At 39.4% G+C, this 26,000-nt stretch overlaps 1 protein-coding gene across 4 annotated transcripts in view; it reads left to right on the top strand.

Moving 5' to 3' along the window:
- The window catches only part of NELL1 (neural EGFL like 1), a 474,045-nt gene that overhangs the window by 291,663 nt on the left and 156,382 nt on the right, over positions 1–26,000 (top strand). The gene's annotated exons all lie outside the window — the stretch shown is intronic.

The following is a 26,000-nucleotide window of genomic DNA, read 5'->3' as shown; positions in this document are numbered from 1 at the left end:
ATACTGTATCTTGAGATTTAATGAAATGTTTGTATCCTACATTGTATGTGTGGCTTCAGACCCACGGAGTAGATTCCATATCCGACCGGTTTTACCTATAAGATGATCACCCAGAACTCAACGTAAACTCTCAGGTTTCCCTCCCTCTGCTTTTATCTCTGATAAAACTTTTCAGGTTGATACAACCTTAGCTATTTTATATTATTAGTGAGAACATTAAATCATATTGAGGAATTTGGGAGGATTGTGGGAAATCTGTTATAGAAACTAATATAATCTTAAGTTGTGTTTAACGGCTTGTCCAATGGTTGCTGAGAACTTGTTAGAAACATCTTACAAATGTTACAATCTTACAATGTTACATCTTACAATTTGTTATGGCAAATAGCAATGTGTTTACCTAGTGAAACAATGTAACTATAAACCGGATGACGTTCTTACAGGTTATGGTACCTGTAGCTATAATTAGTGGAGGACACCATGGGGGTGATTGGTACAGGAAGATTATCAGATTGACATTTTTGGGATATGGAAGAAATTTTGGCTTCATGTGGATCTACACGACTAGAGTATAGGAAAGGTTGAACTTGATGTCCGGGTATCTTTTCTCATTCTTGTAGTATTTCCCCTGAGGTATATTAAAAGCCAGACCTATATCAGACCTCTATCTAGAAAAAAAGAAAATTTAGTTTTGGCTGGAGTTCAAGAAGTTAATGTAAAAATGAATTTGTACTTACCGTGAATGTGCCACTGGCTGGAGTCCACGATGGCTGTAAAGATCCCATGTCCTGTTCCTCTCACCTCAACACTAACATAAGTAATCTGGGTGTCAGCCATTCGCCAATCACATGAATGGGAACTTCGCAGGGTTGTGGATGTATCACCGGCTGGGCCTGTATCACAGAGTAGAGATGATTGTGGAATGGGATCATTACATCCATCGGGGACTCGGCAGATCACACAGGGTATAAGTACTATTTTGATTTTTCTGTTAGATAATTCAAATCCACCCAAAACTTAATTTTATATTTGTCATTGTTACAGTGTGTCTCTCTTACCATGTTTGTATAGAATTGATAGTAAGACTAGAGATCCTCAGGCTCGGTTCCTCGGGAACCGAACAGACCCAAACTTAGGTGATCCGAGTACCGAGCCGAGTTGGCTCTGTACCGTCACACACCCTTGGAATTGAAAACGAGGCAAAATGTCATCATTACGTAGACGGATCCCGCGAGTTTTGGATTCCTTTTTAAGATCCAAAATAACGGTGGGAGGAAGGGTGGACCCCCATTTATCTTTTCTGCCACTGCTGTGTGCCAATGTGCCCTAGATGTGGTAGGAACTGCCGTGTGTTTGAGTCGTTGCTCTGTCGCTTACCATCCAGCCAGGTCGCTGCAGTATTTGACCGAAAGTGTATGAAAATAATATTGTGATCTGTGAGGTGGTTAAAATTGACTGCAAATTACTTGAAATTAGTGTTATTGAGGTTAATAATAATGTAGGAACAAAAAAAGTTAAAAATTATGGGATTTTAGCATATTTTAGGACTTTTTCTAAAAAAATCCAAAACCATAACACGAAGCTAATCCAGATCCAAAACCAAAACCAGTTCACTGGGTTCAGTGAGCATCTCTAAATAAGACTAGCTCATGATCTAGACATATATAGGGGATTTGTGGTCGTCTTTCCTTTGCGTGGATCTCACGGTTGCACCTATCAGACCTCCAGGACATATTTTCATGATTGTTTCCTCTATGGGTTTGTTTGATTAGATCATTTGATGTGCAAATGGCATCAAATAATGCACCCGGTAAGATGACAGTACAGGTGTTGTTGCAGAGTTTTAATATGTATCAGAGCAGAGACTGAATGATGGTTATTTGCAGAGTCCCTGTCTTTTATGTCCGTTTGTTTTCACTATGTAAAATCATTCTGCAGAGCAGTCAGTGCTGCACCGTGAATGAACTCTAGCAGAGAGCTGTGTACACTTCCCGTGAACTGCAGTGTTTTAATGACCCTATTTCTTCTCTTCACCTCTTCCCTTATGCTGCCTGAGACGCGTTTCGGTCCACTGAGACTCACAAGCCGTCTGTTTCCTTCCAGGGCTTGTGCGCTGGATGCCAAATGCCCAAACTGATACTGCGATCAGTGAAGCATCTTACAAACAGAATTTCTTCATTTTAATTATGTCAGCTCCATTTAAAGGCCTTCCTGAGGGAATGGTGTTTATAGAGCAACATTCAGACTGAGCCCCATCAACGAATGGGAAGTTAAACACAACGCGTTTCTCCTGATTGCACATTATATTGCACGTAATGATGCCTTTGTGCGATGGTACTTAATGGTTGCTTTTTTAAATTGCCCTTTATCAAAGCAGACGATGGAACAGGGAGAAGATAAACTGGAGCATGTTCAGCTTTCTCCCGTTCCTGATCCATCTCTCATTTTACTAAAACGGTCTTGAGCGCTGCACCAACATATTTCCATAGAGTTTTCCAATGGCAATTTTTAAGATCCTCACTCTGGTGCTCCAAGACGCCACTTTGCTTCTCACAAAGTCCTCGCTATTTTGCCAAACCATACCGTATGTGCCTAAATGGCCCCAAATTCTGTAAACACAGCTGAAAATTACAGATGTCTAGATGCAGAGATGACCAAAATAATTATTTAATTTACATAACTTGTCATATTTTGGGTGATTTGTGGATTTGAAGGCAAAACTCCACCTTGGCGTGTTTTCTAGCAATAAGCCACACTCCCTCAGGAATGGTGAGGTCATGTGACTGCTGCCATCCAATGACTGCTCTTCACACAAGGGGTGTCAGCAGCGCTAAAACTTTTTCTTCTGTGGCAGCAATATAATGTATTTATGAGGCATCGGGCAGGGGTGGGAATTCTACAAAGGACATTGGGATCCCATTGTTATACTAGTTAGGGTGTAGGGGGCCTCCCGCTACAATATATGTCACAGACATGGAGCTGTCAATCAGCCCATGACAGGGGGAGAGGGCCACACACAATGCAAACCAGTTCACTGTCTTCTGTTTAACAGGGATGAATGTAGACAAAAGGCGCTAAATATGTCACAGGCGTGGTTGGAGCAAAGGTGGTGCTGATTTTGTCCAAGTTTTTAAATGTTGGGACATACTGTATGTTGAATGATTACAGTGAGATAAGCAATACTACAAAGTTATATACATTTTAGGAAGTTAATGAGTTGGATGTATAAACTTTGTTTCAAATATAGATGAGTTTGACACCACAATCATCACAGCACTACTCTGTGCTGCTCCTTCCATTATCTGTTAGTCTATAAGTTGCTTTTTGCCTCCATTCCCCTCCTCACATCATGTCACATGCAGCCCTGTCCCCACTAACACATCACTCATTTTCTGATATACTCTGTGCTGCTCCTTCCACTAAATAACTCTCAGTCTGTGGCTTCCTGCTGCCTCCATTCCCCTCCTCACATCATGTCACTGCCCCAGTCACATGCAGCCCTGTCCTCACTGACACATCACTTGTCTCCTGATATACTCTGTGCTGCTGGGGACCCTGCTCCTTCCACTATATAACTCTCAGTCTGTGGCTTCCTGCTGCCTTCATTCCCCTCCTCACAATCATGTCTCTGTCCCTGTCACATGCAGCCCTGTCCTCACTGACACATCACTCATCTCCTGATATACTCTGTGCTGCTGGAGGACCCTGCTCCTTCCACTATATAACTCTCAGTCTGTGGCTTCCTGCTGCCTCCATTCCCCTCTTCACATCATGTCACTGTCCCTGTCACATGCAGCCCTGTCCTCACTGACACATTACTTGTCTTCTGATATACTCTGTGCTGCTGGAGGACCCTGCCCCTTCCACTATATAGCTCCCGTCAATAACATAATCACAGGAGTGGATAGGTCACTGAGATCAATTGACTCAACTCCTGACATAACCTGTGCTGCTGTGAGAATTCCGATGATATGGTTGGTTACAGGTTGCTAAATCCCTGCCATTCGGATGAGCAGGAGATGAGCTTTCAATATAAACCCCGACTTATCTGGTCAAATACTTTTTTACCCTTTGAATTTTAGGCATAACCTCGTACATCAGTCATTGATCCATGTCAAGTTTTAGGGATTTTACAGTTCAGGTTTTTCTCCAACATTACAGAATATTTGCTGGGAGTTAGTTCTACATCTGAACTCCGCAACTTATACCAACATTTAATGTCTCAAATTGTAAATTCAGCCACCAGCTCTAAACTATTATGTACCTGATTTATCTGAAGTCAATTTTCTTACTAAATGCATACATTCATAATCTCTGGATTTGGTCCCCCCAGCTAGCCGTAATGGAGCTTAATAATATTTATATTTGCTGTGACATATAAATTATGAATCAAAGAGCTGCGAGCCGTTCACAGTAACCCACGGCCTGTTTTACTGGTCATTTAAGGCTCTCGGATCTAAGTAGCGCCCACAGTTTTAGCCTCAGTTCTTGATGTCTGATTATTATAATAGCTTCAGATTGTTTTATACTATTTTCTGTAATCTAATGCACTATGTAAGCTGTACAATGAGTATAATATATACTTCAGGAAAATAGATTTGATAAGAAACAAAAAAAAAAGCATTTTGTTTTAGAGTGTTAATCTACTGTCAGGACGAAGGCTTAGGCAGAATTGGCAGTTGCCTTGGGCACAGCAAGGTTTGGGGGGGCACAGTAAGGTTTGGGGGTTAGTTAGTTCAGTGTGAATTTTGTGAGTGTTCCCTGAATTCTCTATTTCCTACTAGATTTCTTAACAACCATCAAAACACAAAAAGCATAAAATGTAAGATCTATACCATTGCTATATAGCAACTATACAATTGTAACAAGTATGTTTAGAGGTGTTATGCACGTCTAATTGCTATCCAATAACGATTGTCGAATCCCGATGTGTGGTTCCACAGCACAAAGTAATTTAATAGCCAAAAGTAGCAGAATAACAAGTCAGAATAAAATAAGTACAGCCGTTACTTATCGCAGGCGCTCTGGATCCAGTGTACAATCTGATTAGCTGCTAGGGGCAACAACGACAACTGTCCTTTCCAGAAGGTTTATAAAATATATACCACAGAGAGTGGTCCGTCCTGGTTCATTTTACATAACGTCTATCCTGGCATTTGCCTTCTTTGTTTTGACGCATACTCTCAATTTGGTTAACAAAAACCACCATGTAATGAAGAAAAGGTGTAGCTAGGGCAAAGTTGTCCTACATCGAGGCACCAAGCCTACACGTTTGGCAGAACTTGATGATTGACAAACATCCACCAACTGCTGGTGACAGAGGCGTAATTAGGCTTGGTGTAGAGTCCTATCACTACACAATGGGGGGGTTACTTTTGAATGAATGCTATAGATTAAAATTCCTTCAAAATCTCACCATGGTGTCGAGACATGACCGGTTTTGCAGATGTTGCGTTGACTTTTCGCAATAAAACAGCGTTTTTGTGATTGTGCTGATTCTTTGCTCCAGACAGCGAGCAGATCGGAGAGAATAGGCTCCTTCCTCATAAATTGAGGGATAATTGCAGTTTTGCAATGAACAAACCTCTGTACAGTGGTATATTCTACATTGTGAAAGATCCTGATGTTGGTTCCTTTACTCTGCCATAATCATTTATGATATAATGGCATTACAGAGCCTCCGTATGATGAGAAAACGTTTCAGGAAAAGGTACGTTTCCCTTTGAGCCATCTGTACATTCTAACACCTTTCAAAGATTCCATTTAATTGGTTTCACTGAGGTGCTTTTAATATTTTTACATTTTCTGCTTTTATGTCCAACAGAAAATTTCTTCTTTTTCAATTTTTTTGATTTCCAATTTGTTCCCCCCCTCTTCTGTCTGGTGCTCGGCGCAGGCCACGGAAGTCACGTTGCAGCTCATTCATTACATTTCCTTAGGCTTGCTTAGAATTCGGCATTCCCCTCGACCTATATTCATCGGTAAAGTTTATGCTGATGTCTCTTTCATTTTGTGCTGTTGTTATGGGCTTTGAATGATAATTTACTCGTGTAAAAGAGCTGGATGGAGTAGTTATATTCAGACGGAGCTCTGGTGCATTTTGCATATAAGAATTTGCCAATGTTTTTTGCTGATTAATATTATTATTGACATTAAGTATAACTCGGTTGAGTAGACTCCTGGGGGGAGGGGTGTGTATAAATTATTATGGCTTTTTCTGGATTGGGTATTTGAAGGTTAAACTGGATTATATTGTGCTGAAGATAGAGATTAATTAGTAGGGTGATAATTGTGGTTTTATTGTAGTGAGCGCCTTTTTTAATTGTGGGATGATTGGATAATCATTTATAATAAGAGTTATAATTGTACGGGTTATTATAAGTGTTTATGTGTAGCGTTGGGGGAACCGTAGACCACAGCCGCGAGGTCCAAGCCACATTGTTCTCACTAGACCTATAATGTTTGGCACAGGTCTAGGGTTGACCCACAATGTGACTTAATGACATTTTCGAAAATTATGATAATAATAATAATAATAATAAGCGTTTTCTGATGATTTGTAGCAAATACCATTTGCTCCAGGATTTGGACTGGATTGCAGGGACAAATGGCTAAACATATAGGTCAGGTGTTGGTCACTTTTCGCCGTGACTTTCAAAGAATCTGTTTTGAGGGTCCCCTGATTGCCAGGTATCATCTGTTTTGAAACCATTTCTTTGAAGGTCCAAGAATAATGGTTTGTTGATGTTCGAGGTCCCAGAACAATGGCACAGTGGTCAATGGTGTTGTGGCCTAAAAAAAAGGTTGAGTTCCGCCGATACATAATTCTGGACCTTCCACGTCTGTTTGGTGAGCAGGGAGTTAATTATGTGAGGACACGTCAATCCCGGGCAAGGTCGCACGCGGTCACACACAGCGCACAGCGTCGCCACTGTTTCCTCTGTACAGTACGTTTTAAAGTAACTTATAATTTAGATGCCATTTATGATTTTTCCATTAGTTCCCTGAGCTGCTTTCTATATTCAGAGACTGCTAAGCAAACATCCTGCTAGAAAACCAAACCTTGTAAGCCGGTAATGAGCCAGAGAGATGAGATCTGGAACCCATGTATATATTCACCTTAAACTATTGAGATGTGTAACTCTTACTCTCTGAGCCGGGAGCCCTGTCTAGTACTCGGTGTGCACAGAGAACAATGCTGTCATGTGTAAAATAAATATGGAATTAACAGTGTTTTATGTATATTTTTTATTTTTTTATTAGAATTCACAAATAAATAACAAATGTATTTCCGATATGAAAATCCATTTACAAATTTTATAAATAATGTCTTATCTAACAAAGGTTTTGTAAATAATTTGTTAAAATATTCTTTATTTATAATAAACTGATTATTTCTCTCATTAAAACTGGTAATTCTATTAGCATTATTAAATGGCTGTGCTATGTACTATTATTAAGTAAATTTAACATACATATATATATATATATATATATATATATATATATATATATATATATATATATATATATATATATTATATTTAGTTAATTTACCAACTAATTTGATGATTCTATTTAATAACAATCAAAGAAAAATAACACTTTATTAGCAGTTCAGTGTAAGTACTGGATAACTCACAAAGCCGTGTAAATAACACTGTGATAAGCATATTAATAACATTTTTAGAATAAATATTTTTAATTATTTGAGAACTTGTGAATTCCATGAGTTGTTTTGAAATTAGGAGACATCATTGACCTACACTTGAAGATTTAATAAAAAAAATAAAAAATATAGACGCAGGGGGTAAATGTATAAAAAGCTTCTAAAAAGGTGGAGATATTGCCCATAGCAACCAATCAGATTTCAGCTATCATGTTCTATAATGTAGTAAATAAATGATAACTAGAATCTGATTGGTTGCTACGGGCAACACCTTCACCTTGTTTGATAAATCTACCCCTGTGTGTGATTGTACATCGGGTGTCTGGACACAAAACAGATTTACAACAATACATAATGTAAATGCACATTTTTGCAGTTACTGTTACACAAGAAAGTACATATTCATTTATATTCACCTGTTTATACAAAATAATGGACATTCAGTGGCAGCAGCCATTGTTGGGAGGGTATCGATGAGCGTTTGTCTCTCCCAACTAATGGCAGCCTGCACACATACACAGAGCAATCTCTAGACTCCAGGATTGCTTCTATACTGAGCTGTCACATACTTCCAAACAGTCCCTATTTTTTTAAAGAGAAAATGGGGTGTGGCTTTTCATAATGGGGTGTGCTATCACAAGAGATGTCCTTAGTGTGGGTGGACTGGCTGTGGTTTGCTTGTGGTTTCATTTGCATGCTTTTAGTGATATGTCCGCTAAAGTACATATTGTAGGAAGCTGTGTAATTGTAATCTGTTATCAGTGGTGCTGAAAGATCAGCTACTACTTCCATGTGCACAGGTACCGTGCAATTTGCCCTGGGCTCAGGTAATGGAGTTTGGACAGTTAGTTATCTCAGCCCCAGGTGTCCTTGTTTTAAAAAGGGGAGCCTCCTCTTTCAGGTGATTCCAGACATAGCCGCACCCCTCAAAAGCTGCCGTCTTTAGGCACAAGCCTACATCGCCCTATACCACTGATATTCAACTGGGGGGAACTCAGTCCGCATCCAGACCGCCGCCGCCAAATTTCCAAACTCATTTTGGCCCCACCCCTGTGACAAAACATTGTTTTTCCCCGTGGGGAGCGGGGCCAAAATGACGCGATTGACCGTGCCCACCCCTCCCTCCCTCCAACCACGCCCCCTGCCCGGGATCTCCCGGAATTAACTTTTCAAAGATTGGCAAGTATGGTGTAGGGTGTTTGGTTTGTGTTTTAAATGCGGAAAGAGCTTTGTGTTCTGTTTGTAGAGCAAATTAGTCTTTTAAATGCCTCCAATCAGACATCACGGCTCTGGCAGCATTTAATCCGCATATTGGTCTGCAGAGTCTGGTGGTGCATCTGCAAAGCAATATGTGTTATACTCATTAACTACACCTGACTGCAAACCCAGGTAAGTGGACCTTTACTGAGTGTATGGCAGGGATACTTTTAGTAAAGAGCTTAATTCAGGTCAACTCAAATGCTTCTCCATATAAACTGGCGTATTCACACCAAAGTATTAGCATGATGTCATCAGACGGCATTTTTGCTGTTTCATGAATTATTTTTTTTTGTATTTACATTGCCCTGGTGGCTGTGCTCAAACTATTTTCTGTACAATCCACCTCGCATAAGAAACATATAATCCAGCAAAGATGTAGCGTTTGTGTACGACAAGATATATGCAACATTAATTATATTGATGCGTCAGTCATCATCCGAATCTCCAAACCTTCCATCCGGTTGGTGTGTGTGCACAATTTGCATCTCGTAGCTGACTTATTTCTAGATCCCTGTAGCCAAAAAATGAAGGTGCATCTTAATGTACATGTCTAACGTGCTTCTATGCACCGTTACTGTGCTGCATTTGTACGTTAACGCCCTGACCCATTAGGAATTGCAAGTGAAAGATAAATATTTATAGGAAGTTGCCTTGTAAATAGCCCTGCATACAGCCACCCTATCTGAATTTAAAGTGTATTTCTCTCCTTTTAATACTGTAAGATGACCTTTGATGTGTCCTTCCGGCTGCCCGAGCTGAAGACAGCAGTGTTTTTTTGTTTGTAGACAAGGCTAGCACTCTGGGACACTGATCCGTCTGCTAGTGCCCAAGCCATACATCTGTGTCAAGCACGGGCTTGTGTTCTCTGGCGTCAGGGGGCCGCTTCTTGGCTCTCCATCAAACCGGCGATAGCCGCTGTTGCAGTGGAAAGAAAGCAGAAAGTTGGCCTAGTGATTTAAATGCACAGACATTTCTGTGTGTTCCTCTGTGGCACGCTGTACAAGTTCATGCACCGGCAAAGTGCAGACTGATGCAGGCTGCCTAGAATACACACACAAGTCTTCAGCATCTAACTCCAGTGACATTGAATATGCTTCTGTAAGAAACAACTGCAGTCAGCAAAACTAGCAGTCAGTCCTTAGGATGTAAAAAGACCCTCTGCAAAGCAGATGCATTAAACATGTCTCGTTCCCCCTTGTTTAAATGAAGGTAGAGATATTAACTTCAGGTTGAGTCACCTTCGGTCCACCAGACTTGATGATGGCTGTCGTTCTGTTGAGTGATTTAGTGTAAGCACAGACTAAATGTGTTAAGATCCCTGAAACATACTCATTGTAAACCACAATAGTAGTGCAGAGCATTTCTTGCCCTATTAAACGCCATCCTCTGTCTGACAGATACAACACTCTGACTTGTTCCAATAACTATTGATCAAAGTTTTGTACGATATCTCACGTCACTGTTCCCTTGGGTTCTATGGTGGATATTTTATTTTAGATCTTTTGAGGAAACAATATCATTTATTTCAAAGGATGTCATGGAATGCAATATAAAATAATATATAACACCGTTTTTATTGTACAAAGTTAGTTACTATCCCTAACTAGCCCCTACTATACCTAATCTTTGTTTAGATAGATTCTAGTAGAGTGTATCTAACCAGCACCTTATTGATCAAATTAGTGTATACTTAGTGTATACGTACAAAACTCAGGAGCCCAATAGTAAATACTCGCAAAGAAAGGTTGATTATATCTCTTATATGTCGAAGACCCACGGCTGATTCAAATCGGCGCAAGGTGTCTCCAGAACGTCCAGGGACACACCTCACAGCGGAGATTTTACAGGAGTCTCCGCTAATTTTTTTCTCGCACCCCATAGCAGTGCACAGAAAAATGGCCGAAGATTCCTACCGTAATGGATGGCAATGTGTGTAGTCGGACATCTTGGTGATGGCCGAGCGTCACATGGCCGTCGAGTTAATCTCCCCCAAGGAACATCATTTACAAATTGGAAAATGTTGTATAGGCCAGATAACGCGTGATTGTCCGCCTTGCCTATAGCCACGCCCACATCGCAGTTTTCGTAACTGTCCCTGGAGGAAAATGCCCTGCAGAACCTTATGTATAGGACGGAAGAGTATACGGCTAACTTTAAAGTCTATCCTATTATCACTTCTTTAGGACCAATCCTTTCTTTTAAACTTTTCTGTTTTTCTCTCTTATTATTATTCATTTATCATTTATATACATTTTAATGTTTTTATTACATTGATAGAGCTGCAGACAGAAACGCCTCCAGTTTGAGCTGCAATATAATCTGGTGCATTAGAGCAAAAAATAGGCACAGACGGTTTTATTACTGGGGGGTCCACAGTTTTGCAAACGATCTCCAATGTATCGTAACGTGTGTATTATCCATGGACTAAAACAGAACCATCTTTCTTCTGCTTTGAGGATCATCATCTTTAGGAAACCAGGATTTATATGTTGAAATTATGAAAGATGAAGCAGTTGTACATGTTACAGAATGGCTGTGGGCAATGCCACACTAGAGCGCCTCGCGTTCCTTTTTGTCCCACTGTGCACAGAGGGAGATGAGATCTTACTCTTGTCTTGTTGAAGGTCAAGACATGATATGAGATCAGAATGTCGTACAAGTGCCTTAAAAGAATGGCTTAAATTCAGTTATGTTCAACCCGGCCGGTTTCCACTTTCTTACATCACAAACAATCTTCTTCCTATATGATTAATTGTGTTAATAGGACTATCGAGAGAGGCTCAATTTTTATTTCAAAGTGGTTCTGAAATCGGTTTGTCCAATCTACCGTAAAGTTCAAAAGTTGGCAATAGCTTCTCGAACTTTAGATTAAAAACAAATATAGATAAACTCTAAAATAAAAATAGAGCTAAACTTAAACCAGTTTGTTTAAGTTAGAATGGCTACATTGTGTGTTATTTTTTATGGTTTACTATAAAATATAGCCAATTAAGCTTGCAAAATTTGGCTTGAGTTTAACTCTAATTTTTGTTTGAGTTTAGCTACATTCTTTTTTACTCTAAAGCAACATTTTATATTTTCTTTTAATGTCTTATATTTTAACTGCAAAGTGGTACTTCAAAACTGTGAACCCAAACCCAACAAGCCTGAAAATCGCAATCTTAGAACAAGTTCAAGGCCATTGAACTGGACAAATTCATTCAAATTTCAAACCAATTTGATTAATCATCATCTATATAGCGCCAGCAAATTCTGTAGCGCTGTATAATTGGGAACAAACACAGTAATAAAACAATACTGTGTAATACAGACAGTGAGGTGAGAGGTCCTGCTCGCAAGTTTACAATCTATAGGATTAATTTAAGCATCTCTAACTGTAATCCTATAGTTTTATGTTTCAATGTATTTTTCCAATATAAATAGTTTGGGTCGTATGTGACAATATTGAAGGCTCTTCCTCTCCGAAGCTTTCTCCTGCTGTTTCCTTTTAACAATTCTGTTTGAAGTGAGATCATCTGTTTCCTAGAACAGTTGAGTGGAGCGTTCTTGTAGACTTTGGCTTCCAACCAACATGAGGGATTAGCTGCTGCGAAATCAGTTTGCAAAAGTAATGCTAAAAATTCAGGTAAAAATTGTCCTTTTAAAAAGTTTTTCTTTGGAAGCAGACTGTTCCATTTCAAAAAGTTAATGAAACAATGGTCCAAAAATCTAACTACCAACTCTGAAATTGCTCCCGCTATATAGTTTTGGGCACAGGGCAACAGGGTGTACAGTTTTAAACCGGTGCCTCCAATTCATTGTTTTCGAATAAGGTCCTTTAAGCCCTAGGATACCTCCATTGCCAGAAATATGGCTGCTTTTCTCATTTTGGGAATAGTTCTGAATGTTAGGGTTCAAAACCCTTGTGAATATGCGTGTGATGGCTCATTGTATATAGATACCGGTCTGGTGGTGGTGGATCCCCTTCTGATGTTTAGTTGTGATTAACATAAGTTGTGCCTTACACTGACATAGGGAAAAAGCTCTGTAGTGTAACATACAGCAGCGAAGGGGAAACGCTGTTTCCCACTCAGATGGGAAACTCTGTTTCCCACTCACAAAGGAAACACTGCAGAGCACTTCAGCGGTGAGAGAGTTACATGCGCATCCTAAGTGTCTTGATGACCCTAGACATTGTGAGGGCTGAAACAATATTCACAAGAATGTCGCCTGTCCATTCGACCCAGTGACCTTATTAAGACTTTTCATCGATCACATTACCTGCTAGGAAATCATAGGCTGCTTTGAGGGCGGTGAGCCGGGAATACAGCCACTATGTCTATTTTATTCAGACCAGACCAGTAATATTCTCAGACACATCAGCCTTTCTGGCAGGACACACCAGCCCTGGCCTGGTTCCTAGTGAATCAGTAGGCAGTGGATATTGTTTCCTTAATAGAGGGCTCTTTTTCTTACTATTTTGCCATCTGGACATCCATGAATGCAAAGTGTTTCCATTATTTTGCAACAGGTTGCTCAGATGTTATATTTCGTGGCCAAACTAAACCATTTTGCTTTTATGGTACGAGCCAACTTCATGTCCTAGAATTTTGCTGGCTTTCTTTTGTTTGTATTATTTTTTTTAAAGGGCGCTTTATCCAAAGGGTTCTTGTCCTCTGCTAAATTTTATGGATGACCCTGCCACTTCCATTCTGGTCAGCACAGACATTATATATATATTGTGCATTTGTATTCAGTCTCCCGTGCTAGGACTATGCCGTACAGATAACTCGCCAGCGCTCCCGCTGTCCCAGTTATTACCAAACCTTTCCAGAAACAAACAAATAGAAAGAGCCGTTCTCGCGGATACTCATTTCTCGCTTCCTTATTTTCCAATCAGAGAGTCATTTACGGAACCTCCCACTTAGAATGCGCCATATGGCACGTTGATTTTCTCATACCAGAGTGGACAGTAGGTATATATGTTCTTTATATACCATATTAAAAAATAAAATAAACAATGACACAAAGGGAAGTAAAAGAGAACGCTGTTGACTGACTTTTACAATGCAAAAATGGATTTGTCAGCACAACAGGAAGGATTAAATGATAAAACAAATTGTGATGTCTCTTGTTAACGACGATAGTGGTAAAAAATGTTCTTGAATTATGTTAAGAAATAATTGTTTTCTGCAAAGCTATAATTACACGGAGAACGTCAGCGCTGCTCTGTAGTCCGAGGCCGGCGCACTTTTAATTAATGTTGCTTTCTATAATCAGGAAATCGTTACTGTTGCTTAATAAAGTATTTTGCCTGTTTTCATGTTCTTCCTTTGATAATTAATTTTTGGCAACCCAGGTTTGACTGTTTGCTAAACGATTGCGTTAAAAGAAAAAAACAGGTTATCTTTGCTTCTGTGTGGTTTCTATGTTATAAGTGATGCTTACAGGAGGAAAGATTGGAGAGATTATACGTAAATATTGCAAAAGTATTCAACCCCATGCAAAAGTCTGTATTATAAATGACACTTACACAGATCAGTATTTTTATTGCGATCCAGTAGGCTCTTAAAGTAAATTTTGGAACTCATAATTCATTATTTGCTGTTTTTTATTAACCCCCCTGAAAAAGTACTGATTGCATAAGTTTTCAACTCCATGTGCTGTGGAAGAGCTCAAAGCTTAAATAGATTAAAGATATTGCCAATCGACTTTCATGTAGCTTATACCTGTGAATCATTAAAAAAAAATGGTCAACTTTTATGGAGAATAGACCCCCTAATTCAAATAACATTGGTCATGCTGTGAAACTGAAGAGTATTCTAAGAAAATTAAAGATAAAGTTATAGACACAAGATATCCCCAGTGAGCAATGCCGGATAAATTGTGAGGTAATGGAAGTTGCATCGTACCATCCAGCAACTGCCTAGACAAGGCCAAACTTCAAAACTTGTCGTCAGAGGAAGGAGGAGAATGTGAGGAAGCCACAAAAGAGGCCAACTATCACGGAATTTTGGATTGAATATTTTTGCAAGCCCCTGTATATGACAGAGAGACTGAAACATGGGCAGAACTGATCTCAGCTAAAAATACTTCACTTTTGGGTTAGCACTTCTGCCTCACAGCACTGGGGTCATGAGTTTGATTCCCAACCATGGCCTTATCTGTGAGGAGTTTGTATGTTCTCTCCGTGTTTGCGTGGGTTTCCTCCGGGTGCTCCAGTTTCCTCCCACACTCCAAAAACATACTGGTAGGTTAATTGGCTGCTATTAAATTGACCTTAGTCTCTCTCTTTCTCTTTCTCTGTGTCTGTATGTATGTTAGGGAATTTAGACTGTAAGCTCCAAGAGGGCTGATGTGAGTGAGTTCTCTGTACAGCGCTGCGGAATTAGTGGCGCTATATAAATAGCTGCTGCTGATGATGATGATGATGAAATACCCCCATTTTCAGACAGGAATAAGTGGCAGAATAGAACATTGTTAAACATAACAGCTGGAATCTATTTGGGGTAATTATTTTAACACTGCGGGACATAAAAACGATATCTAGGTACATTAAACTTTCATTATTGTGCACTTTGGTGGAAAGTTTTTTTTTGTTCATTACAATCAATCTCTCACTTTTTTTTTTTTACTTAAAACTCTACAGAAGACATTTATACAAACATCTTAGACTGAGTTGAGTTATTTAAGACAATAGGTAACTATTAATACTGAGAGGTAAAAAGGTATCACAAAATATGTCTGTGGTGGTGAGGATAGATATTGGCATATACAGAGGATTATTAATCAGCAATGTTATTATAGCCCAGAATACACCATTCACAGAACATTTTGGATGACATATTAACAAAAATAAAAGCACATTTGTATTATTCGATACAGATAAAATGACTATGTTTTGACCACAAATTTAGAATTTTCGTTAAAACCATTGAATGTAAAACATTTTTATATATCTTGTTGTTGAAGGAGGTGCCATGAAATTAAAGGGGTGTAACCCCGCTTTTATTGGAGCTGTCTGTTAAATTAAAAGCTGACTTTTGTTCTGTATGTATGTTATGTGCACAAGCTGGACACGAAAAGATGTAAAGAAATGCGTAGGGTAAAAAAAGGAATAAATATATGAAGTGTTGAAATGATTAGAAGATGGAAATAAAATAAAAATAAGATAAAAATATGTGTTGATCTGTCGTGAGCAATAAGTCTGATAACATATGGTCAGACCCCAATGAGCTAATGGTATGCGTTAATGGTAGGTGATGGATTGATGTGAGAGTACGGAGGTCATGCAGGTTATTCCATAAAACGTCTTACAAGTGCTGTACACGGCAGTTAGTGACAGAACGTGCAATCTGTAGACATAGAGGTTATTCTATAAAACACCTTATAAGTGCTGTGCAGGGTAATTTGTAGAATGTACAATTATTAAAAATACAGCGCAGAAAGGTTTCATAGAAGAAATACAGTAAAATATATGTAGGGCCAGAATTTTAACAGGAAAATATCTAAGAAACCTGCGTGAGTACCAGTAATGTAAGTTAAGTAGCAAGATAAGCACTGTGGATAGCAGAGTTAATCATGCAAGCAGATAGCTGCCTCTGGCCCTGCCAGGGGAGTCGGACCTGTTTTGTAATACAATAGTGATCTACAGGTACGTAGACGAGCAACAGTGTGATTAGTCATGGAAAACAGAAAGGAACGGCATAAACGCAACTTTTAAAAATAAAAATAGAGCAACAAATGATAATACAAGTAAAGTAAAACAGTGGTAATTAAGTTGATAATTATATATAGGATTAAAATAAAAATTATAATATACTAGAGCTACTATATACAATCATCACATAGGGGTATATTTTTACTAAACTGCAGGTTTGAAAAAGTGGAGATGTTGCCTATAGCAACCAACCAGATTCTAGCTGTCATTTATTTAGTGCATTCTACAAAATGAAATTTAGAATCTGATTGGTTGCTATCGGCAACATCTCTACTTTTTCAAACCTGCCGTTTAGTAAATCTAGCCCATAGCCTTTTTGACCTTCAATAATGACTTATTTGCATCCTCACAATAGGAGTAGTGCAAGATAATGATGGGAAATAGGAATATATAGACCTTTATAATGACTGGTGGTTAATACAACATAATAAAAGGAAAAAATGAACTCAAGTAATACGATTTTTTTTGCTGGGTTGCGGTATGATTTAGAAAAAATATTTCAACATAGCATTTTCTTTTGGGCACTATAGGTTAAGGAATTATTTTACTAAACTGCGAGTTTCAAAAAGTGGAGATGTTGCTTATACCAACCAATCAGATTCTAGCTGTCATTTTGTAGAATGTATTAAATAACTAGAATCTGGTTGCTATAAGCAACATATCCACTTTTTCAAACCCGCAGTTTAGTAAATATACCTCTAAGTGTTTTGTAGACAGCTGCAAAAGTACTATTATTAACCCTAATTTATGCTAAATCCTCCATATTACTACTAGTGTGTGGGGATCTGAATGCAAAACGCGTGGGGTATCTTTTACATTTACAACCTGTTCCTCGCTGTGACCTCTGTCTTGGCTGAACACATGTTAGTTTTCTTGCTTCTGCAGAGGTTAAAATTTCTTTAAGTAGTTTGGATAAGTTAAGACCGTTCCGATTTCTCTCGCCATGAGAGAGTTGGACTAATTTTACCACTGACAAATGGAACGCAGAGTCGGTCTGAAACTGTAACTCCCAGATGGAAGAATAGATTTATTTCTTTACTTTGAACCTGGCAGGGAATGATTTTATAATGTGACCAGCTGGTAAGATGAGACTATGTTCTGCCGAATATTGTGAGTCCCGAACAAGGGAAAGCAGTCAAGGTATCGGCCGCGCCGGTGAAGGTTAACAGCTTGTTTTAATGCATTTGGCTCATCACTGTGTTCTGACACGTTCTGAAGGACACTAGCAAATCAATTCCCTAAGCTGCTGTTTTCTGCAAGTAGTCTCAATGTAAATGGTTTTCTGTCAACAACTATTTGAAAGTTCCCGGCTCCTTGACCAAATCTAACTTTTTCTATGGCCTGGATGACGACAGTCACACAATTCAGGCGTCAATTAGTAAGAGACGAAAGTTCAAACTCTACATAATGCTGACAATACAAACACTATAGCTAATGTCATATAGTAATGTACAAATATATAAATATTATGTAATATATAAAGTATAGTATATGAGGGAGGCTGTGGTGGAACATGATCAGCAAGTCTTAGTATATATCTGATAAATACATTATTCTCATCATTTTGAAAACATTCTCAGTCCTTCCAAGCTGCACCTATGTACTATGTGTTACACTATGTATTACAGGTGCAATTGCTCATTGTTTTTTTGTGGGGGATTTTCTATCACAATCTGAACATATAAGTGAGGTAAAAATTGCATAGTCCATAAACGCCGCTTCTTGTTTTGTTTGGGGTGCTAAATACTGTAAAGTTTCACATAATTAATAAAAAAAAACTGGCATATGGGAGTTGTTCTATTCTTTGAAGATGCCTCTTTCAGTGGGCAGGTTATACACCCCTTCCAGAAGATGACAAGTTGCAACTATGAACTTGTTTCTATAGAGGTTTATTTGACCCCATAATCTTCCTGCAGGAATGAAACAGGAGCCTCACATCACAACTTTGTACTGCTGGGAGACCCTGCTCCTTCCACTATATAACTCTCAGTCTGTGGCTTCCTGCTGCCTCCATTCCCCTCCTCACATCATATCACTGCCCCTATCACATGCAGCCCTGTCCTCACTAACACATCACTCATCTCCTGATATACTCTGTGCTGCTGGAAGACCCTGATCCTTCCACTATATAACCCTCAGTCTGTGGCTTCTTGCTGCCTCCATTCCCCTCCTCACATCATGTCACTGCCCCTGTCACATGCAGTCCTGTCCTCACTAACACATCACTCATCTCCTGATATACTCTGTGCTGCTGGGGACCCTGCCCTTCCACTATATAACTCTCAGTCTGTGGCTTCCTGCTGCCTCCATTCCCCCCTCACATCATGTCACTGCCCCTGTCACATGCAGTCCTGTCCTCACTAACACATCACTCATCTCCTGATATATTCTGTGCTGCTGGGGGACCACTTCCCAGAGTTAAAGACTAAATACAACAAGGTGCTTAGACCCAAATAAAACACACCTTAAACATTGTGAGACTATTTCATCATTTCAGGCCCTCCTGCTTAATTATAATATGTGAAGTAAGGTACAGTTTTGGTTTGGTATTTATAATTAACCACAAATTGGATTTATTTCGACCTCTTAAGAGAACTTTGTCCCTCGTGTTTCCATCAAGCATCACTGCTTTGTTACTAACAATTCTACATACTATTTTATGACAATTTAACAAAATACTAGTGACTGACAGCTTTGTTTCTGTTAAAGTCTTTCCTAAATTGAAAGCATTAGTAGGAGAGGAAAGCAGGGCTCAGAGATTGTGGGGTATATTTACTAAACTGCGGTTTTGAAAAAGTGGAGATGTTGCCTATAGCAACCAATCAGATTCTAGTTCTCATTTATTTAGTACAGTCTACAAAATGACAACTATAATCTGGTTGCTATAGGCAACATCTCTACTATTTCAAACCAGTAGTCTTACTGTGTGTAAGAGGTTTTCAATCATACATAGCCTCAGAATCATTGTACATATTACACTACATGTTGTATAGGAGTACCAGGAGGATTACAGGTGTTCACTGATGCATGTTCTTTGTATTGCATTTTGAAGTTAGTGCAATGCTCTGATTATCAATCAGTTGTATACAGTCTCTATTCTGGGTCCAATATTTTATACCTTCATGCTGCCAGTGAACATAGAGACTTATATTAGGTTTGCTTAAAGGGTAACCTCTCAGAAACATGATGTTTGACTGATTAAAATCACTAAGCTGAATACTATAACTAATTGAAGGAGATCTTAAAATTTTAAATAGGACTTCTGCCTGAATTCACCAGTTAAAGTCTCAGAAACTCACTCTTGCTGCCGTTGATCAGGTTGTAAATAACCAACCTGTCTTAACATTGATATCCACGGTTACCGATCAGTACAATTCATGGTTTGATTCCAAGTTTACAGATAATGCTAAGATATGACAGTCACTCACAACCTACAAATCTGTTGTCTAGCAACAACAGTGTGTTGCTCAGTTTTCAACAAGATATTTCAGATATCAGAAATGATTCCAGAAAGTCATAGATCCCATAAAAGTGATTTTAATTAGATGCAATCCTTCTGGAATGGAGTAAGCTTTTTAGACATAATAGTACTTTCCACTGCTGAATATTACGTTATTCTCTGTCTTATTTGTTTTAGCAATAGTAACCATTATACATCAATTTATGACTGCAACATTGACTTCTCCTGGAGTGATTCAATGTTAGCAATTATACAATTAAACTACTAATTAGGGAATGAAAATGAAATTGATCTTGTATTTGGCATCATTAGGAGACCGGTGCAAGTTAAGCTGTTTGAAGATTGTTGATATTGTTTCTGGCTTACAGTGTAACACCAAACTTCTGTTATAAAAGGTTTCTGCATTTGTTTCAAAAGAAAAGTGTATCATAGGTAAACTTAGGGGGGTTTCCTAGTGCCTGGAAACCCCCCTCCAAGCCTGGGGCACTGTATAAATGAGGTGGCTGGACCCTGCCCCTGCTTCACACGGCTCTGCTTGAAAAGGGAGATCTGCGTGCACCTAACAGTAGTGCACGCAGCATTGTCCATATATATTATGGGGATTGGAAGAGTTGGAGAGCAGCCAAGCACTGTCTAAAAGTATAGCCACGCCCCCATGCATGCTGGTCACACCCACTGGCGGCCTGGTGTGGAAACCCCCCTCTACAAATCCTGCATTTGCCCCTGTGTATATAGCATGAAAGTGGCAATATCTAAGCAGATTTAGAGGCAACAAGGATTCAGGTGGGATGTGTGCCTACATCCTAAACCCACCTACCACAATCTTATACAGCCCAAATAACCAGTATATATTGCAGCCACCATTATCCCGTGCAAACGACAGACTTAAGTGTTCAGTACATACAGCAATACTGGTTATATTGTCCACAATATATATAAAGCTACTACTGTCCAGTATATCGTACATTCTAAATGTCCAGTATATTAAATAACCACCACTGCAGAACGTAACACATCTTGTTTAAAATACAGTTATGATAGTCCTGTATATGATATAACTCCTATTGTCCAGTATGTAACATCCATCCATCGTTAACTAACATTACTCACCCAGTTCACCCCAATTATAACTGGCTAGTGTGGATGATGATTTAAAGTACATGTTCTAAGAATGTAATGCTGTAGGTACTTCTGTCTGTGAAATCTGATTGGTCAGTAGCACACAGAAGTGGTTCGCCTATCACAGACGTGTTTCGACTTGGACACGTCACACAGGAGGTATGACATTATTAACCTATATTCATCCATTGCCTTTCCATAACAGTCCTGAAGTATTCATTGAGTATCTTGGTCAAAATCTGTTTCTTTTTTGTCCACTGTGACTTGACCTGATATTTCTGCTGCCGGATCTGTACAGATACGTTTTGTATCATTGTGACCTTGACATTGTATATCCCGTGAGAACATGTTCTCATCACAGCGCTCACTTTCTAACATAAATGGCCAATCCCACGATACCCCAGCTACTAAATGCTCTGTGCCGTCCGTAGATAGTAAAGGCTGCTGGCATCCATCACATTCAAAGATTGCAATATCATCTCTAGCAAGATGCGTTCGGGAGACTATGATATGCATGTTGCAGCTGGAGGGTAATTTATCAGCATAGTGCAATGGTCAAACTCATCTTTTTTTGTTACAGTTTTGCTTCTTTATGTTACGACTGAAAAATCACAAAAGTCTGTTTTGAAAATTAACTAATGGGGTTGTAGAAATGCACAAATGGAACTAGAGGGAGCAGCTGGGGGAGCTGCCTGCATGAGCAGTTGGACTACAGACAATTTACTCACCTCCTCCGACTTACTGATGCTTCCTCTAGTGATCAGGCTGTGACTACTTCTACTACTAACCAAAATGAAGAGATTGGTTACCTGTGCAGGCTTCTTCCTATTGGTCATGTTTACAGCAGCCACAGACCGATCAGTAGAGGGAGCTTCAATAGGAGAGAAATTCTTGCTCTTGCGGAGAATTAACCATTTCCACCAGAAGCCCGCTGAATTGGATCTAAGGTCCTGTAGACTGGTGATCACTTTTTTTTTTAAGATGTATAAAAAGTCACTTTTCGTCAGTCTTTATCTCCTGTTTTTCCGCATATTACTAGTTTTGAAGTGAGCATTTCATGTTGATCTTTTTGGAGGCAGTCACCTGTCCACTTGTGATTATGTTAATGAAGACAGGTCTGCATGTCACAGGTGTAGTGATATGATGTGGGGAGGGGAATGGAGGCAGCAGGAAGCCACAGACTGAGAGTTATATAGTGGAAGGAGCAGGGTCCACCAGCAGCACAAAGTATATCAGGAGATGAGTGATGTGTTAGTGAGGACAGGGCTGCATGTGACTGGGGCAGTGACATGATGTGAGGAGAGGAATGGAGGCAGCAGGAAGCCACAGACTGAGCGTTATATAGTGGAAGGAGCAGGATGAGGCTCCTGTAAAATAATGCAGTAAAGTTAATATGGTACATACAGCTTGTTGGTTTTCAGTGTTGGACAATCTAAGTTTTATGTTGGTGGTTTAGCTGTCACTATAACAATGCTTCTACATCTTGGATAACGTATGATGTGAGAGAATTCCATATCATAGACCATTTGCTTCTGAAATAGGTTCAACTGAAATCATTAATCATTCAGCTGCAGTTTTTTTGGTGCCACGTATGTCTGTGTCAGAGGACCCTCTGTTTATAGAGTCAAATAGTTCCATTGGATTTTAGACCCGTTAATGTAAATATACAGAGAGACTTTTACATCTCGCTACATTAAAGAAAAACAGTGAAAAAATAAGTTTGATCTCCTTTCTAAAACCATCATGGTTCTATTCCCGAGGCGCCCCTGGTACGGGAGACACTCGCACTGTATATTCAAGTATAACATTCTTAAGATGTTAGAAAATAAACACTGCTTGGTGGAACGTTATCAATGCCCCTGATTGGCTGCAGACATCTCTCCACCGACAAGTGCTTGGTTTATACAATCGGAGGCAACATTTACAGCTTACATAATTTTAGCTATATGCCATCAGTGTAATCTCAGCAGATATTAGCTGGAATAGGACACTTATTAAAGCACCCTCTGTGTTAATGCTCCACCGTAGTTCTTTTCTGCTTCTTGCCATATATATTATGTATGGGCAGAGTAAGCTCCGTATTAGTACAGGGGAGTGGAGATGGTGCTGGACAAGTCCCCAAATAAAGGTAAAACAGGTTACTGTGTTGGATGTCTGCAGGATTTCTTGTACTCTCTAAGGAAGGCTACTGTAGAGGCGAAACATGTTGGATTAATTGGGACACTGAATATTAACAGCTCCTGCTGTCAGCTGTATCTTCTGTATGTGACTTACATCAGATAAGATGTTTTCATTTTGAGTGATTATATTATAAAAATTGTATGTGTGTTAAAGCTGGTTTTACGCTAATATATAACATTATATGGCCATTCTTTGTCATTTATGTGTCTCCCTGAGGATTGGTACCCTGGGAACAGATTACAATAAGCCTAAATGTATTATAGTTTTGGTATGGGTACCACTAATCACTGGTTTTGCTGTGTACTGCACATGTATTTTTATAGTCTATATTTGTTGTGTGCAATCTAGTGGCACGCATACGTCTACTTTTCCAAACAAAGACTATGGGCGTGTCAGCCATCACTAGCAGTCGGCTCTTACACCTGCCCTGTAACGGGTGCAAATGATAGCTCTGAAGTCAGGCGCACTTAAAAGAAACAGTACTTAAATCAGTCGCATCTGCGTCTGCACACCCTTGTTGTACATGGGCTACATCCGTCCGCCGCTTACCTCCCTTGTTTCGCCCTTCAAGTCGTAGGCTGTCGTAAGTCTCATTTGCGTTCAGACGTGAATTGTGTTCATTGGTGTAAAGGCTGTTTCTGAGTATGTGCGTAAGATACAGCTCGCAAGTGGACTTACATCTAAACATGACTTAGGCCCACAATGTCTGCCTCCATGGTAGATACAGCATACCTATAAAAAAAGCAACAAAGTTGGCCTACTAGCAAACGGCATGATTTTGCAGGAAATGTTCATGGCGTGACGGGATTAGCGTGTGGTTTGATCATAGATCATCATCACCATTTATTTATATAGCGCCACTAATTCCGCAGCGCTGTACAGAGATCTCACTCACATCAGTCCCTGCCCCATTGGAGCTTACAGTCTAAATTCCCTAACACACACAGACAGATTAGGGTCAATTTGATAGCAGCCGATTAACCTACCAGTATGTTTTTGGAGTGTGGGAGGAAACCCACGCAAACACGGGGAGAACATACAAACTCCACACAGATAAGGCCATGGTCGGGAATCAAACTCATGACCCCAGTGCTGTGAGGCAGAAGTGCTAAGCACTGAGCCACCGAGCTGCCGTAGATCAGGGGCGTAGCCTGATATATTGTGATGTTTGGGCACACTTTACTCTCATCCAGTAATTATGGAGTCAGTCCTGTTAACTCTTCTCAATGCTCTGTAGTAAGACTTAATTATCACATGTTTATTAGCATATTTCCTGTCTATACCTCATTGCATTTATAATGAGCTTGGAAACTTGCAGTAGATTCATTTAAGATGCGTAGCCCGCTACTGTATACTCACAGAGTACTGGGAATATAATATCGGAGTCTTCTGCGCTCGTCTTGTGCTAATTGGGATTCAAGTTGAATTTTAATGAGAAATAAATATTCTTAATAATTGGTACAGTGTTATTTTTATTTTTTTTGAAGCCGTAGTAAAGTATTCTAGACCATTAATTTGCTTTTGACACACTTTTACATGGCATTCCAACCTTTTCTCTGCACAAGATTGTAGCGATGGTCACTGTATAAAACCACCACCTACCAATTAATTTCCTTTTATGCTGTGCTGGGAGGACAAGCGCAGGGCTATTCCAGCAGACCGACAAGATATATCTGTGAATGGGGGTTAAACGGAGGGATGATTGGGGTCAGGAAGAGGGAGACACCCCCCTGTAAATCAACACACACAGAAAACGTCTCCCGTGGCCGGGTCACATGGAATGTTTCCGTTTCAGAGGATGAAAACGAGGTCATGTTTAAAATTTTGTTTCATGTTTTTAAGTAAGAGTTTGTCATTCATAAATAGGGTTTATTTTTACTTAAGGGATGCTTAAATCACAGAACCAACACTGTAATAAATCCTACATTTACTGATTATCAATATCTCGGAGAAGCCAGATGTACGGAGTTTCCCTCCTTATATAGTCAATACCAGTTGCCACACTGCTCAACGCAGGACAGCATCCCTCCACTAGGGGTGCTGTTGGGGTAAAATAAAAAGCACATGCTCTCCCAACGCCTAGGTCTAGGCCTGTCAGACCCCCCCACCCCCCTGAACTTTGAGGGCTTTGGGTAATGTATGATGTGTTGAAGTTGTATATATAATAATAATAATGTTTATTGTCAGCAACCTGATTTGCAATATTATTATATATTATTGTTATAATACATATTATTATATTGAGGAATTGCTGGTAAAATACTGTGAAAAGGCTAGGAACTATATCTTGTGCAAATATCTCTACTGCTAAAGTAGATCCATGAATGTAATACTGATTCTCTGTAAGCCATTGACCTCTGTGATGACATCATTTTATGAACACACCCACCATTGTGAAAGTTTTTAAATTGACTTGCACTCAATTGAGTGCAGACACTCTGCTAAAGAATCCTGGTCTGCAGGCTGGTAACTATGTAAGATCTAAAAATGAAGTAAATCTCTTTTTTATTGCAAAATCTACGATTGGACTGGACAATATTTATTTATTCTGGAAATTACTTTAACAAGTTTCTTTGATATCCTAATTTTTCCCAACTGTATCAATTTTAGGT

The sequence above is a fragment of the Mixophyes fleayi genome, chromosome 10 (assembly GCF_038048845.1).
Source record: "Mixophyes fleayi isolate aMixFle1 chromosome 10, aMixFle1.hap1, whole genome shotgun sequence".
In the NCBI taxonomy this organism is placed as follows: domain Eukaryota; kingdom Metazoa; phylum Chordata; class Amphibia; order Anura; family Limnodynastidae; genus Mixophyes; species Mixophyes fleayi.
Note: the sequence above shows the minus strand (reverse complement) of the source record. Positions and strands in the feature narration are given on the sequence as shown.